Raw genomic sequence first — 15,151 nt, 5'->3', positions numbered from 1 at the left:
CCCTGTTAGGAGTCTATAAACACATTTAGTACATAAGAGGCCCTATTAGGAGACTTTGAATTCTTGTTAGAAGATTCCAACCCTATGAGGAGTTGTTCCAACCCTTTTAGGAGTTGTAGAAGGTAGAAGGACCCACTATCCAAAAAAATTTTGGGGCAAGACCAATGAACTTTACTGTCCAACTAATCTCTCAACTATTCATTGAAAAATAATTATTTGTATTGTGCTTTATCCTCTTTCCTCTATCTTGTCAACTAGACCAACCACTATTAGACCTTGTAGACTAGGTCACAAACCTCAAATCCAAATATCAAACCTCAAATCTCAAAATAAAACCTTGGCAATGAATTTTTCTTCAACTTCACTCTGCTCTGCTTATCTTCACAATTACTCAGTGTTCATCTCTTTTCTCTTCTTTCTGATCTTCATACTTCTTGAAATCAATCATAAATAACAAAGGAAAATTTCCTTTCTTTATACCAAATCCATAAAAAAAAATTCTTGAGTCAACTATTACACCTTCTCAATTAATTATTATAGGCCCTCATTAAGAACATGTTTTACTTAGTGATAACATCAATCTGTCACCTTGTAACTTGAATAACTTTTTGTACATGTGATATTATGATGAGAGAGCATAGCCATGTCATCTCTAACATGTCTTCAACATGCCTTTAATATTTCTTCTCAGAATAACAACTTTTTTAAGAGATATAACAAGTTTACAAGTACATGCTTTTGTAAACTCTATCTCAGAACAATTTTCACCAAAACTTGAATAACTTCTTCCAAAATTAATATCTTTTGCTCCCAAGATTAGCTGCATATACTAGACATTTAGTAGTATCTCCCTCTTATATTTTTAGTGAAAATACTCAACAATCTATCTATATCAACTTGATCTTTACCTCTATTCTTCTGTCAAATACCACAAAAAATTTATATGTTGACATCAATGACAAACACAGTCATGAATGTAAAATATCATCATGATAATGATCTAATCATGTTTCTACAATACTCCCCCATAGGAGTATCATTAGCATTCATGCTTCCAACAATCTCCCCCTTTGGCATTGATGGCAAAATAGATGCAAAATCATCTAGTTCCAAGAATACCAACTGATAATGATTGTTATCATTTCTTTTCAAATCCTCTTCATCAATCATTCTCCCCCATTGATCTCCATGTATCCAAATGTTTTTCATGTTGTAATCTCTCCCCCATTAACATCAATGTCAAAGATTTCAACAACCATCTATCATTACATCCTATTAATCTCTAAAACAAGTGTCTCTGACATGCTCAAGTGTCCAAAGACACTATTCAAAACAACATCTATTAAAAATCTTAGATGACTTTGTCCATCATAGATACCCCCCATACAAGAAGCATCAGCATTTAGTCTAGACAAACAATAGTGCTCTACATCATTGGACTTATGTACTCTTGCATCATCTACTATGATGTAGGTAGGGGCATAACCCCTACCATACTTCACAAATACTCAAAAGTCTCCTTGGGAAGAGGCTTGGTGAAAATATCTACAATCTTCTCTTTGGTGCTTACATACTCTAATCTAATTTCCTTTTCTACAACTTTCTCTCTCAACATGTGATATTTGATATAAATGTTCTTAGTCTTAGAATGCAACATTGGATTCTTATACATATTCACTATACTTGTGTTATCACAATGTATGACAATAGGTTCACTTAATTTTATCCTTATATCCTTCAGCATTTGCTTCATCCAAATAACTTGATTACAATTGTTTGCTACTACAACATATTTTTCCTTTGATGTACTCTATGAGATACAATACTACTTCTTTCTTAACCAAGAGACCAATCTTCCTCCAAGAAAAAATGCTCCACCATTTGTGTTCTTTCTATGATTCATACTGCTTGCCCAATCAGCATTAATATAAGAATATAAAGTGAAATCATTAGATCTGTCATACCACAATCTAAACTCTGGTGTTCCCTTCAAATATCTAAATATCTTCTTAACTACTACATAATATGTTTATTTGGGATTAGCTTGAAATCTTGCAACAATTCCAACTACATTCACTATATCTAGCTTTGTATGAGTCATATATTGTAATCCTCTAATCATAGATCTGTACTTCTTCTTCTCAATAGTAGGTGTCTCATCCTTTGTAGATAACTTGTGTCCAATTATCATAGGTGTTCCAACTAGTTTACATGTTTCCAAACCAAACCTTTCTAATAAATCTTTCAAATACTTAGTTTGAGAAGTAAAGATTCCTTCTTTACCCTGCACAATATGTAATTCTAGGAAGTATTTCATTTCCTTATCATTCTCATCTCAAATTCCTTCTTCATTTCCTCTACAAACTTGTCACTTTCATTATCATCTCCTCCAAATATGATATCATCAACAAATATTACCAAAATCATCAATCCATCATCTATTTATTTTCAGTAGAGATTATTGTCTACTATACCTTTGCTAAATCCAAGTTTTGTCAAATGCTTGTCCAACCTTGCATACCAGGTTCTGAGTGCTTATTTTAAGCCATACAATTATTTCTTTAATTTCTATGCCATGTCCTTGTCATCTATTAATGTAAAACCTTTAGTCTATTCTATGTATACCTCTTCTTCAAGTTCTCCATTCAGAAATGCTAACTTGACATCCATCTGATACACTTTGAATTTCTTATGTGTTGCATAAGCTAAGAATAACCTTGCTACTTCAATTCTTGCCATAGGAGCAAAGTTTCTTCAAATTCTATTCCTTCTTACTATGAGTAACCTTTACATACCAATCTTTCTTTTTTCCTTTTAACTTTACCTTGTTCATTCATCTTGTTCCTAAATACCCGTTTTGTTCCTATGACATTCTTGTCTATTGGTCTAGGGGCCAATTCCCATGTCTCATTCTTCACTATCTGATCCAATTCTTCTTTCATAGCTTTCTTCCAATAGTCATCTTTGCATGCCTCATTTGCATTCATTGGTTCTACTTAAGATATCAAATGTAGTTCTTCATTTATTCTACTTCTTGTCATCACACCTTTATCTTTGTTGTCGATGATCTACTCTGATGGATGATTCTTTGTCATATTCTCACTAGAAGTAGGAGCTATTATCTCAACTCTTAGCTCTATTCTAAGTTTTGAACTTTTTTCCTACCTTTTCTCACCTTCATTCTACAAATTATTGTTAGTCTCAAAGAATACTTCACCATTCTATCTAACAATTCCAGAATTTTCCTCTTCTTCAACATCATCAATAATAGTTACCAAGGCTATCTCTTCTAATACTTCTTCTTTCTTAGCCAATTTAAGCTCATTTTCCTTATCATCATAATCATTCAACAATCTTTCCATACTTGATTTAAATTCTTCATCTTCATCAAAAAGTGAACTCTTTCTAGTTTTCCTTACTCTCTTAAGGCACGTCTAGATGAAAAATGACCAAACTCATTACATGTCCAAAAAGAAAAAATTTCCATACCTTTGTGTTCTCTTTTGGTAACTAAATCAATATCTTCCTTGATATTTGTGTCTTCTTCAGATTTGGATCTCTCTATACTTGTGCCTCTATTCTTTTGTATGCAACAAAAGAATTATGGATCTAAAAACTCAATGCTCTGATCTTTGCACAAATCTAATAAATTGTGTGTGAAAATTTCCTCTATCTGGCTTAGGACTATCTTTTCTCTCCATGATCTCCCAAAGTTTTTAAGCTTTCTCCTTAAAGACCTACTGCTCTGATACCAATTGTTAGAAATAATAGTCCACCAAGATAACTGAGAGGGTGGGGTGAATCAGTTATCTAATTAAAACATTTATTAACCTTAGTTAATCTTAACCATTCAATCAAAGAAAAAAACAACCATAACAAGATGCACATACACAAATACACCAAATTTGTTATTAGAGAAACCCTTGATTAGAGGAAAAATCTTGGTGGGAATGATGTCCACAAAGATATACTGGTATATATATTCCTTGTTAGAGGATGGACCTTGTTAGGAGTCTATAAACACAGTTAGTGCATAAGTGTCCCTATTAGGAGATTTTGAATCCTTGTTAGAAGATTCCAACCCTGTTAGGAGTTGTAGAAGGTAGAAAGACCCACTATCCAAATAGCTTCTCAGGAAAGACCACTAAACTTCACTGTCCAACTGATCTCTCAACTATTCCTTGTAGAATAATTTCTTGTACTATGCTTTATCCTCTTTGTTCTATCCTATCAACTAGACCAATCACTGTCAGACCTTGTAGACTAGGTCACAAACCTCAGATCCAAATATCAAACTGAAGATCTCAAAATAAAACCTTGGTAATGAATTTTTCTTCAACTTCACTCTATTATGCTTATCTTCACAATTACTCAGTGTTCATCTCTTTTCTCTTCTTTCCACTCTTCATACTTCTTGTAATCAAACATACATAACAAAGGAAAATATCCTTTCTCTATACTGAATCCGTAAAACAATTCTCTTGAGTTGACTATTACACCTTCTCAATTATCTGTTATAGGACCTCATTAAGAACATGTTTTACTTAGTGATAACATCAATCTGTCACCTTGTAACTTGAATAAATTTCCATATGTGTGATATTATGATGAGCAAGCATAGCCACATTATCTCTAACATGTCTTCAACACACCTTTAATCTTGCTTCTCATAATAACAACTCTGCTAAGAGATATAAAAAGTTTACCAAAATATGCTTCTGTAAACTCTATCTCGGAACATTTTTTAGAAAAACTTGCATAACTTCTTCTACACTTAATATTTTTTACTCTTGAGGTTAGCTGCATATACTAGACACTTAGTAGTATCTCCCTTTAACCTCTCTAGTGAAAATATTGAACAAAATATCCGTACCAACTTGAACTTTACCATTGTTCTTCTATCAAATACCACAAAAAATGTTATGTTGACATCAATAATAAACATAGTCATGAATGTAACATATCATCATGAAAATGATCTAATCATGTTTCTACAATACTCTCTCATAGGAGTATCATTAGTATTCATGCTTCTAACATGGACTTTGTCATGGGGTTTTCAAGAATGGAAATAGGGGTATGAAAATATGTTTTTGGTGGTTAATAGATTAAAAAAAATAACACACTCTATTCCACTTGTAAAATAAAAAATGACTGTTCTCACATATTCAATCTCTTTCTCAAAGAATTGGTTAGGATGAACATGGAATAACACTCAACATTGTACATCTAATAGGGATTTTAAATTCCAATGGAACATTTGGAGAACACTTTGTAAAAATTTAGGTGCAAATATGTCATTTAATTCAACCTACAATCTACAAACACATGGTTAGACTTGTTGGTTCCTCAAATTGTTGGTTAAATTCCTACAAGTCTTTCCTACTCAATTCTTGGAAATCCAGCAAAATTTGGCCAACAAATGAGTTTTATCCTTCAAGAATCAAATACCCCTACTTTTATGGCCCTAGAATACCTAGGTAGGTACACTTTCATAATAACTATTTACAATGACTAAATATAGGCTTTTTGGATTATGCTCCTAAGATGGTAAGCATTTCTAAAGGAGAAATTATAAGTATAAAGTTGAATTCTTAGAATCTTTTTTATGGATGATTGGAATTATGAATGAGAGTGGTAAATGACATACAGATGAATTGGGCAAAGAACCACACAAACTACAATTGTATATCAACTCAAATGAATCAAGAAGAGCAATCCTTAGTCTAATTGGGCAAACAAAGTCAATCTTGCATGAACTTATCATCAGACTTTTTTGGAAACAATTAATCATCCATCAACTACTAAATAGAGAATTTAAAACATAAAACCCTACCCTAAATGAATTTAACTCCAATTAAAGGAGACTAGTTAGACAAACATCACATTTCTCGCAATATCTGATGATCAAGAGCATACATGAATTTTGATCTATCAAACAATAGTTCTAGATCAAAGAGGATAATATGGTATGAAAGTATTGAAAAACTATTATCCAAATTGAGACTAAAAATAGTATCTTTTATTGATTCAAAAAAGGAAGTAAAATTGAGTTGTGTTCAATTGCATTACCTAATTATACTCAATAATCATTATCTCATAATCTTTTTAATGTTTTTATTGCTCTCCTACTATGAATGATCCTCATATCCTTTATAGAAAATCAAAGGTGCGTACATACTTTAGATCATTACATCATTTCCTAACTATTAACTAAATATAATTGAACACTTTATTTACAATGCAAAGTTTTAGTATTAAAATAATTAATATGTGCAATTTGCTCCATCTTTTCCAACTTTCTAAAAGGACACATCCTTTGGTTTTTATAATCAACTAATGATTCTTTAACTACCCTTTTGTTTCAAAAGTCTTTCAGGGTTCCTCATTATTAATCATTCTTAGAAAATAATTCACTAAGATGCTTTAAATTTTAATAAACTCAAGCCTACCTTTTGATTAGATTTTTCTAGAATGATTAGAAGCTTTCTCATGCACACAAATATTAGGCCCAAATACTTCTCATTTAAAGTATTCAATTTAAATATGAAATTTTAAAAATATTCCTCAATAAATGTAAAATTGGGATAATATTTCAAAGTGAGGAAGTTTTGATCTATTCACTTTGTAAGTATAACCCTCATCCTATGTAATATTTGAAATACATTATTAAGACCTATTTTTAAAATAGAATTCAATTCAAATGCAATTGGAAAGAAACATGAGTGAATGATTAATATTATAAGGCCTTATTACTTCCCTAATGAAGACATAATATTCTAACATTTATTCTCTTAGGAGTGTTAAAAGAATATTTTTCCCAAAATACATTCAAATGTTGTAATAAAAAAATTTCTTTCTAATATAATCAAGCAATAATAGTTATAGGCATTTGGGAAAATGAAATTTGATGGGAAGGTGATTAAAATATTTATGGAAATAAAAAAAGATTAAAATAATAATTTTCATTTTTTATGAAAAATATTTACTATTGAAAATGATAAGTAATGTTTCCTACAAAAATGTAGCACCACTTTACATGTCTTTTACCTCTTCACAATTTTTGAATGGTCACCAATTCCACCTTGTGATGTGTTTCACCATGGAGATTGTGTATGTTTGCAATAATGGTCTATCAGTATCCAAGCATATTCCAAATGACATTTTACTCCCATTCATATACTCTTGGTATGTGCCACTTTAATCCCTCTAAAATATTTCATTCACAGTAAATAACATATAGTTTTTGAATTGAAAAGTAATTAAAACAAGGGGGTCGGCCCTTACAAAAGGCAAACTGGAAAACAACCAAAAAATTATCACCTAAAAAATTACCTCATACCAATGTTAATCAAACAAAAACAACACTTCAAGGATCATTAAAAAAATTTACTAGGCAACAAACTACAATTGCCAACAATAGTACTACTTAAACTATAAAAGTTTATAAGCAAAGGCAGAACCTCTTTAAACCATATTAAGTTCAGTAACCACCTAAAACTATAAAACACAAGAAACCAAGGAGAGTAGACCTATTTAGGCTTTTTCTCATCCTTCCCTTTAAGGAGGATGTTGGCCCAGTCCTCTACTAAGAATTCAAACAACATTCTGGAGTCTTCATAGGTGACGTCCCCCTCCTGGTTATCCTTCAGCAGGTGCAGAGTATTGGCCGCCACATGTATCACCTTGATGGTGAACTTTTCCAAAAGTCTCACTCTTTCCTTCAAGGTGCACACTCTCTCCCTCAGCTCTTTGTTAGCCAGCTTGGGTATCTCCTCAAGGACCCCCTACTTATCACTTAGATTACAATACACTATGTCCTTGTCAATTACTTGCAAAACTAGGGGGTTAGAGATAATCTTATCTTTAGGTACAACCCTAGTAGGTGAAGACACCATCATAGGGGAGTGGGATCTTTTCACCATATCAGAGTACTAGTCTTGCGTGAGGTCCACACACCCCATAATAATTGATGTTGAGACATGGGTTCTCTCCTTACTACCTTTAGCCATGCCACCCAAGTTAGACTTCAAAGAGTTTGAGACTTCCACTTCACCTTCCTCAATATTCCCCACACCATAGTTTGAAGTCTTATGTTTAATTTTTTGTTTGGGGTGGGTCATCTCCTCAAAATTTGAATCCTTCTCTTGTGAGGTCATGGACCTCAACTTCCTTTAAACATTAGTTTTTGAAATTCTTCCAAATCTTTACCTACCATCTCTCACCTCATCCTCTGAGTCTTCCAACACCTTCTCCTTCCCTTTCTCTATTTTTATCTTTTTACCATGAGGGAATCTTCCTCTCCTCTAGGGACTCATTAAGTGGAGGTTGGGGGGTAGGGGCTCTAGAGCCAGTAATTCTTAGAGGCTATGATGGTGGTAGGAGTTATGGAGAGTCAGGGTATTAACCTCCAAAATCTAAAGGGGTAATAGAGCTAGGTGGAATTAATAAAGATGGAACATCAACCCCTGATGGAGGATAGTATAGTTAACCCCCTTTTTAATTAGAAATTGTATCCTCTAAATCATGTAACAAGAAGAACAAAGGAGAAATATAATCATGATGATGGAAGTGATTTAGAAGAGGAAAATGATAATAGTAACAAACATCATACCTCCCTTCAAGGGTTAAATACTTCATCAAAACTAAGCAAACTTCATTCCAAGGCTCTAGAAGTTTCTCTTGCCAAAACCCTCTGCAATGGTGAATGGGTTATTTTCCCTCTAGAAGGAAGTGATTTAAGCTAGCTTCATCTACAACCCTAGTCACCTTCTACCACTTTCTCCCTTTCATCATTAGGCCCATCACCAAGGAGATAATTTCCTCATAAACCTGGAAAGTAATACTATTAACAGTAACTTTCCTATCCTCCTAGGAGTTAACAAATTGTTGGGAACAATTCTCATCAAAGTCATTCAGTGCCTCCATTAATAGGATCAAACCACCCTCTTTAAGCATGTACCAAATTAGTGGTTTATGAGCACTTTCCTTCATTATCGTAGGCTCAATACATAGAATATTTCCCCCCATATTTGCAACCTTCACTAGAATTCTCTCTTCTTTCAAGACTGTAAACTAGAGGCAAATATTAATCCAATCACACTTATGCAAACAAACGAGTTGCACTAAGTACTCATAAAAGGCATTTTCTCTCATGAATGCATGTGTCATATCTTGGCTTAGGTATCACGTGTCAATTGTGTGATAAAATGTTGACACACTTCTATGATTCATTATATCCAAGATTGCTCAAGAATGAGATCTCAAATGGAAACTCATAGCTCTCTATTTATGGAGTTCAAAGGTTTGTAATGGAGGCCCTCGGTTTGACCTAGTTTGTGCCCATGCAAGTACACCATAAAATGAGAGATTCACAGAGGAAAATCAAGAGTGCTAGTCTCCATGATCATCAAATATGCATGCAAATGAAGATGTAAGCTAATCTAAATGATAACAATGCAAAGAAATGCAAGAAAGGAAATCTAATCTATGAAATAAAATATGACTCTAAGCTAATATGAAAATGCAAGGATTAAGCATGATGATGGAAGCCATGGATACATGAGAGAAGAAAGAAAGAAGAGAGAAGTTGCAATGAAGCTCCAATGTCCAAACCCTAAGGCCCAAACTCGTTCTCCAAAACTGCTCTACAAACCTACAGCATAACAATACTATAGCAACTAACATATATCCAAATGAGAAGGAGAGGGCTCCTTATAAAGGAAAATGTCAAGGTGGGAGGCTTCTCACAAGAGAAATGTGGGATAAATCCCTAAAAAGGCAAGTAAGAGGGAAAAAAGTCCACCACTTAGAGATATGTGCAAAAAAAAGGAATCTTTACAAGATTTTATTTGATTTATTTCCTTTTTTCATAAGAAATAGAGCTTAAGTGGGGATTTATTTATTTAATTAAAAGAAGGATTTTCTTTTAATTAAATAAGATAAAATTATTTAATTAAAAGAGAGATTTTTTTTAATTAAATAAGATTATATTATTTATTTAAAAGGGATGTTTTATTTTAATTAAATAAGATTATAGATGAAATGATCAAACCTTAGGAACTATTGAAATAATAAAATTAATTACAATTTGATCAAGGAAAATAATTTGAATTGATTCAATGAAATAATGTGATGCATTGATTCTGGAAATTGATAAATTGATTCAAGAAATTGATAAATTGAAGAATGGAAGTCCATAGTCTAAGTGACCATTTTAAGGTGCATACACCAATTGTAGTTACCCCAAATCTATTATTTTCCATCATTCCCAATAACCTGAAACCTTTTAAAATTTGAGTTTTTACTCATCAACAAGTATGAAGATATGCACAAGATAATCATAAAAAATACACCCATATCGTCCTTTGATATACTTTCCCTTTCAAACCATGTGAATTTATTATTGTAAGTACTTGTTTCATCATTCTTTGCCATCTGTCCATAGTGAACTGGCTCCATTAGTCTACTCATCAATGAGTTTCTGCTAGGATAAAAAAAATCTCTCCAATTGTACTTCATCATGGGATAATATCTTTATTCACTAAAAGTCTTACCAAATTTTGAAACATTCTAAGATCCCTCCAGCAACGTAGGCCATGCACACTTAGACCTAACACTGCCATCTTGTCAGCCACCCTATTATCCTCCTAAAAAATATGCTTTAGCTCCAATCTTTTTAGGATGAGTAATAAATGTGCTATATCTTGTATCACCCTTTTGATCACCCATCCCTCTTTCATGATGCCTTGCACAATTTCAATAATAATTTTTGAATCACCTTCTATCTCCACATTCTCCCATCTCACACTGATAACCAAAATCAAACCCCAAAAGAGTGTCATGGGTTTTGTAACATTATTTGAGATTTTCCCTAAATTACTAACATAGGCCAAAAGCATTTTTCTGTCACTATCTCTGACCATACCCCCTCCAGTCATACCTTCCTTTCTTGTAGTGCCATCAAAATTAAGTTTAACCTAGTTCTCCTTAGGGGGTCTCCATCTCATTCTTTTTCTAGCAATTTTCTTAGAATTTTCAACCTTCATGAATCCTTCTTCAAGGTTCTAGTTCTTAGCAATCCTCTATTCAGTCATATTGGGGTGAACTGTTAGTCTCCTCCACTTGCAATTCTTCATATTCTCCACTATCAACTTGAATATAATATATGCAACAATCTCCTCACTCCTCTCTTCATTTTTGAAAGCTTTGTTGTTTCTCTCCTTCCAAATTCCCTAGCAAACATGGGGGTAATCACTTTCCACATTTGGATAAGGAGGAGGTAGAGAACGGACATTTCCAATTCTTAACAAATTGGTCTATCCCCTTATCAAACACCCAAAACATTTCAAGTTTCTATAACAACCTACCCCGTATATTAATAGCATAGCTATAATTTAAGAATAGATGAGGAATATTCTCTTCCTCCCTTTTACAAAGGTGGCATCTATTAGGTAATTGGAATCCCCTTTTCCTTAAGTTATTAATGGTAAGGATTTTTTCATGCATGGATACCCACCAAAAAATATTTACCTTCAAGATCAGATGGCTAAACCAGATTCTTCTCTAGCTTTAGGTTTCATTTCTCTCTCAAAAATCATCTTGTAGGCATAACCTATTGAAAACTCCCTAGATTTGGTCTCCTTCCAGATAAAAGTGTCATTCTAAGTCACTCTCAAGATTCTATAAACTTTGAGGAGATTTTCCAGTTCCTCCACTAGATTCTGATCGTCTAGGGGATGTTGTTGCACTTGTATCTTTTCTACCTCATTCTCAGTCAAATGAAATTCCTCATTGTACTTCCTTCCTACAATTGGAGGTAGTCTCTTAGCCTACCATACTTCATTCAGACTAGGGGTTTCTTGACAAACCAAGTATCATCCCAAAAATTAATCTGATTACCATCTCCCTCTAGCCACCTCACACCTTCCCTGAGTAAACTTTTGTTCTTTAATATGTTACCCCAAATTCTAGATCCTATAGGAAGGTCATTTCTCCAAATTTAATGAATAAAATTCAATTTTCCAAAATATTTAGCTTTTAGGATCTTACACTAGTTAGCCTCCTCCTTCAACAATTTCCATCCAACCTTAGTAAGTAGAGCATTATTCAAGTCAAAAATCTTTATGATACCTAAACCTCCTCTATTTTTTGGTCTCAGAAGTTGAAGCTTACCTGTACTACTTAATGTTTTACCTTTCCATCCAATCAACTTCTTTTGCATCTTTTCCAAGATGGTATTCCAAAAATTATTTCTTACCTCTTTGATAGTCAAAGGAAGCCCCAAGTATGTATCAGGGAGGGAGGCAGTGTTGCAACCCATGATATTTATCACCCTCCTCTGGATATCCAACTCAGTGTTGAAGAAGAAAACCTTTAATTTTATCCAAATTAATTTTCTATCTCTTATTAACTTCATATATCTCCAAGACATATTTCTAATATTTTTCCTTTTGTCACTAAATAGTCCCCACTTAGGAAAGTATCATCCATGAGTTATTTTATTACCTCCATCAAAAGTGAGTTAGCAAGTTTGATGCCCTTGATCTCCCCTCCTTCAACCTTCCTCGAGAATGCTCTTCCTAGAACTTCCACAACCATGATGATTAGGTAAGAGGAAATAGGATCCCCTTTTCTAAGACCTCTTTCTCCACTAAATTTTCCCTAGGGCAAACCATTCACCAGAACTGAGTAATCAGTAGTCTCAACCATCAATTTAATCAATTTTATAACTCCCTGACTAAAACTAATTTTTTCCATGACCTCATATATGAAAGTCCAATTAATGTTGTCATAAGCTTTGGAGATATATAACTTTAAAGCCATACCTAGATTACCACTCTTCTCCATAGAGTGAAGCACCTAATGAGTAGTTATAGCAGCATCAAGTATTTGACATCTCGATACAAACCCATTCTGAGTTTCCCCAATAAATTTATGTAGTAGTAGCTTTACATGGTTTACCATTATCTTGGAGAAGATCTTATAAGTGCTATTACATAGGCTAATAGGTATGAAATTAGAAAGAGCCCCCAAGTCCTTAATTTTTGGGACCAGAACTATGAACATTTTATTAAGTCTCTTGAGTAACTTCCCAGTCCTAAAGAAATCCCATGCAGCTCTAATCAAATCAACTTTTATAATTTCCCAAAAGTGTTGAAAGAAGGTTGGGATAAAACCATCAAGGCCTAGGGACTTGTAAGCTTTCATAGATAAAATAGCTCTATGAACCTCCTCCTTAGTGACTAGCTACATAATCTCCTCATTCTCCTTCACTGAGATCACATTAGGCATGGAATCAATCAACCATTACCTATTCTCCCTATTAAAGGTCATTCTCTCCTCCTTATAAGAGTTTTTGAAGTAGTTGCTAGCCCAACTCCCAATCTCTCTTGTTTTTGTTAACTTTATATGGTTATCTTCCATCACAGCATCAATAGTTTTTCTCTACTTATGGATGGAGGCCGATCTATGGAAAAAACTTGTATTTATATCTCCCAAATTTAGACATAAGACTCTCATTCTTTGCTTCTAGTAGGTTTCTTCTCTAATCATTATGTCCTTCTACACCCTGCTTCAGTTTTCCTCTTCTAGAATCCTGCCCTCTAAATCCAAGCCCTCCCCCATCACCTTTTGGATCTCCTCCAACTTCCCTTTCACCTCCTCCTTTGTCTTAAAGATATCTCCAAAGTAAATTTTTTTCCATGGTTGAACATTCCTTCTCACATTATCAAGTTTGGCCAAGAGTTTGAACATTGCAGTTCCTTCCACTCTTAAACCCCACCACTCCTCCACCTAAGAACAAAAGTCTGGATGAGATGCTACATTATTTCATATCTAAAAGGTATTGGGCCCCCTTACACCACCCCTTTCTAATTAAAAATGATAGGGGCGTGATTTGAGACTATCCTGGGTAATCCTGTGAGAGTAGAAAAGGTCAGTCCATCCAAGCCAATTGAGACCAGGAGTCTATCCAATTTGACTTGAATAAGGTCAACCCCCTCTCTATTATTTTACCAAGTAAACTTAACACCACACATTGCCATATCCATCAAGTCATTTTTGTTTATGAACTCAACTAAATCCTTCATACTATTAATAAAATCCACTACTCCTCTAGCCTTCTCGGAGGGATATAATGGGGAATTAAAATCACCCATGCAAAAAGTGTTCTTGGAATGGGTCAAGAAATTAGACAATTCCTCCTAGAGCTTACTTCTTTCTTGCCTTGAGTTTGTGGCATACACATTAATCACATTACAAGTCTAATCATCTTTCCTATGCTTTGTAACAAGGTAGTTTTTAGAATAATTTAAGAAATTTCCCTTACCAACACTAGGGTTCCAAAAGGTAGCTACACCTCCTGATGCTCCTTCCACTTGACTCTAGCAAAAATTGGCCCTCGACCAAACATAACTCACAATAATTTCTAGGTTCACCATGGTCATTTTAACTTCTTCAATCAAAAGGATATTAATCCTTGTATTAGATAGTTGTTGCTTAAGTGCGAACTGCTTCTAAGGGCTATTCAACCCCCTCATATTCCAAGATAGAATAGTTATTTTCTACCCTTGGTCATAGCCTCCAGGGTAGGTTTCCTACCACTAGCCACCTCCCTTGCCATCTATTTCATTCTTCTATTATGTTTCCCTAATTTCCCCACATCTAACTCCTTTTTACCCCTTCAAGTTTCTTTGAAACTTTGGTCTACCTCCTTTGAGTTTTTCATTTCCCCTCCTCTTTCCCCAGTGGGGAAGCATAGGTCGTGGGTTTTTCTATTATATTTGTAGGTGGGGGAACTTCACCACTCCAACTAAGCACACAGGCCACCTCTTTCACTTCCAAGGCCCTCCCCTTATCTTCTATAATCTCTTTCATTTATCCTCCCCCCCATACACCTCCTCAATCACCATATTTCTAACAGGGGTTCCTAGAATATCCTCAATACCTTGCAGAAAGGGGAGATCACCACCATCAATATCAATAATCTCACCTTCCTCCACCATTTTTGAATACCCGCCTAGATTAGGAATCTTTAGAGACATCATCTGGTTCTATCACTCTAATATTATCCTTGTTAGAGGTCACAACAACCACCTCCTTAAGCCCTTTCTAAGTAGTTGCTACCATCATTGCCTTTCCTTCTATCTCT

Source organism: Cupressus sempervirens, chromosome 10 (genome assembly GCF_028749045.1).
Source record: "Cupressus sempervirens isolate cs-2001-9-10 chromosome 10, ASM2874904v1, whole genome shotgun sequence".
Taxonomy (NCBI): Eukaryota; Viridiplantae; Streptophyta; class Pinopsida; order Cupressales; family Cupressaceae; genus Cupressus; species Cupressus sempervirens.
This window is presented reverse-complemented; position numbering follows the sequence as displayed.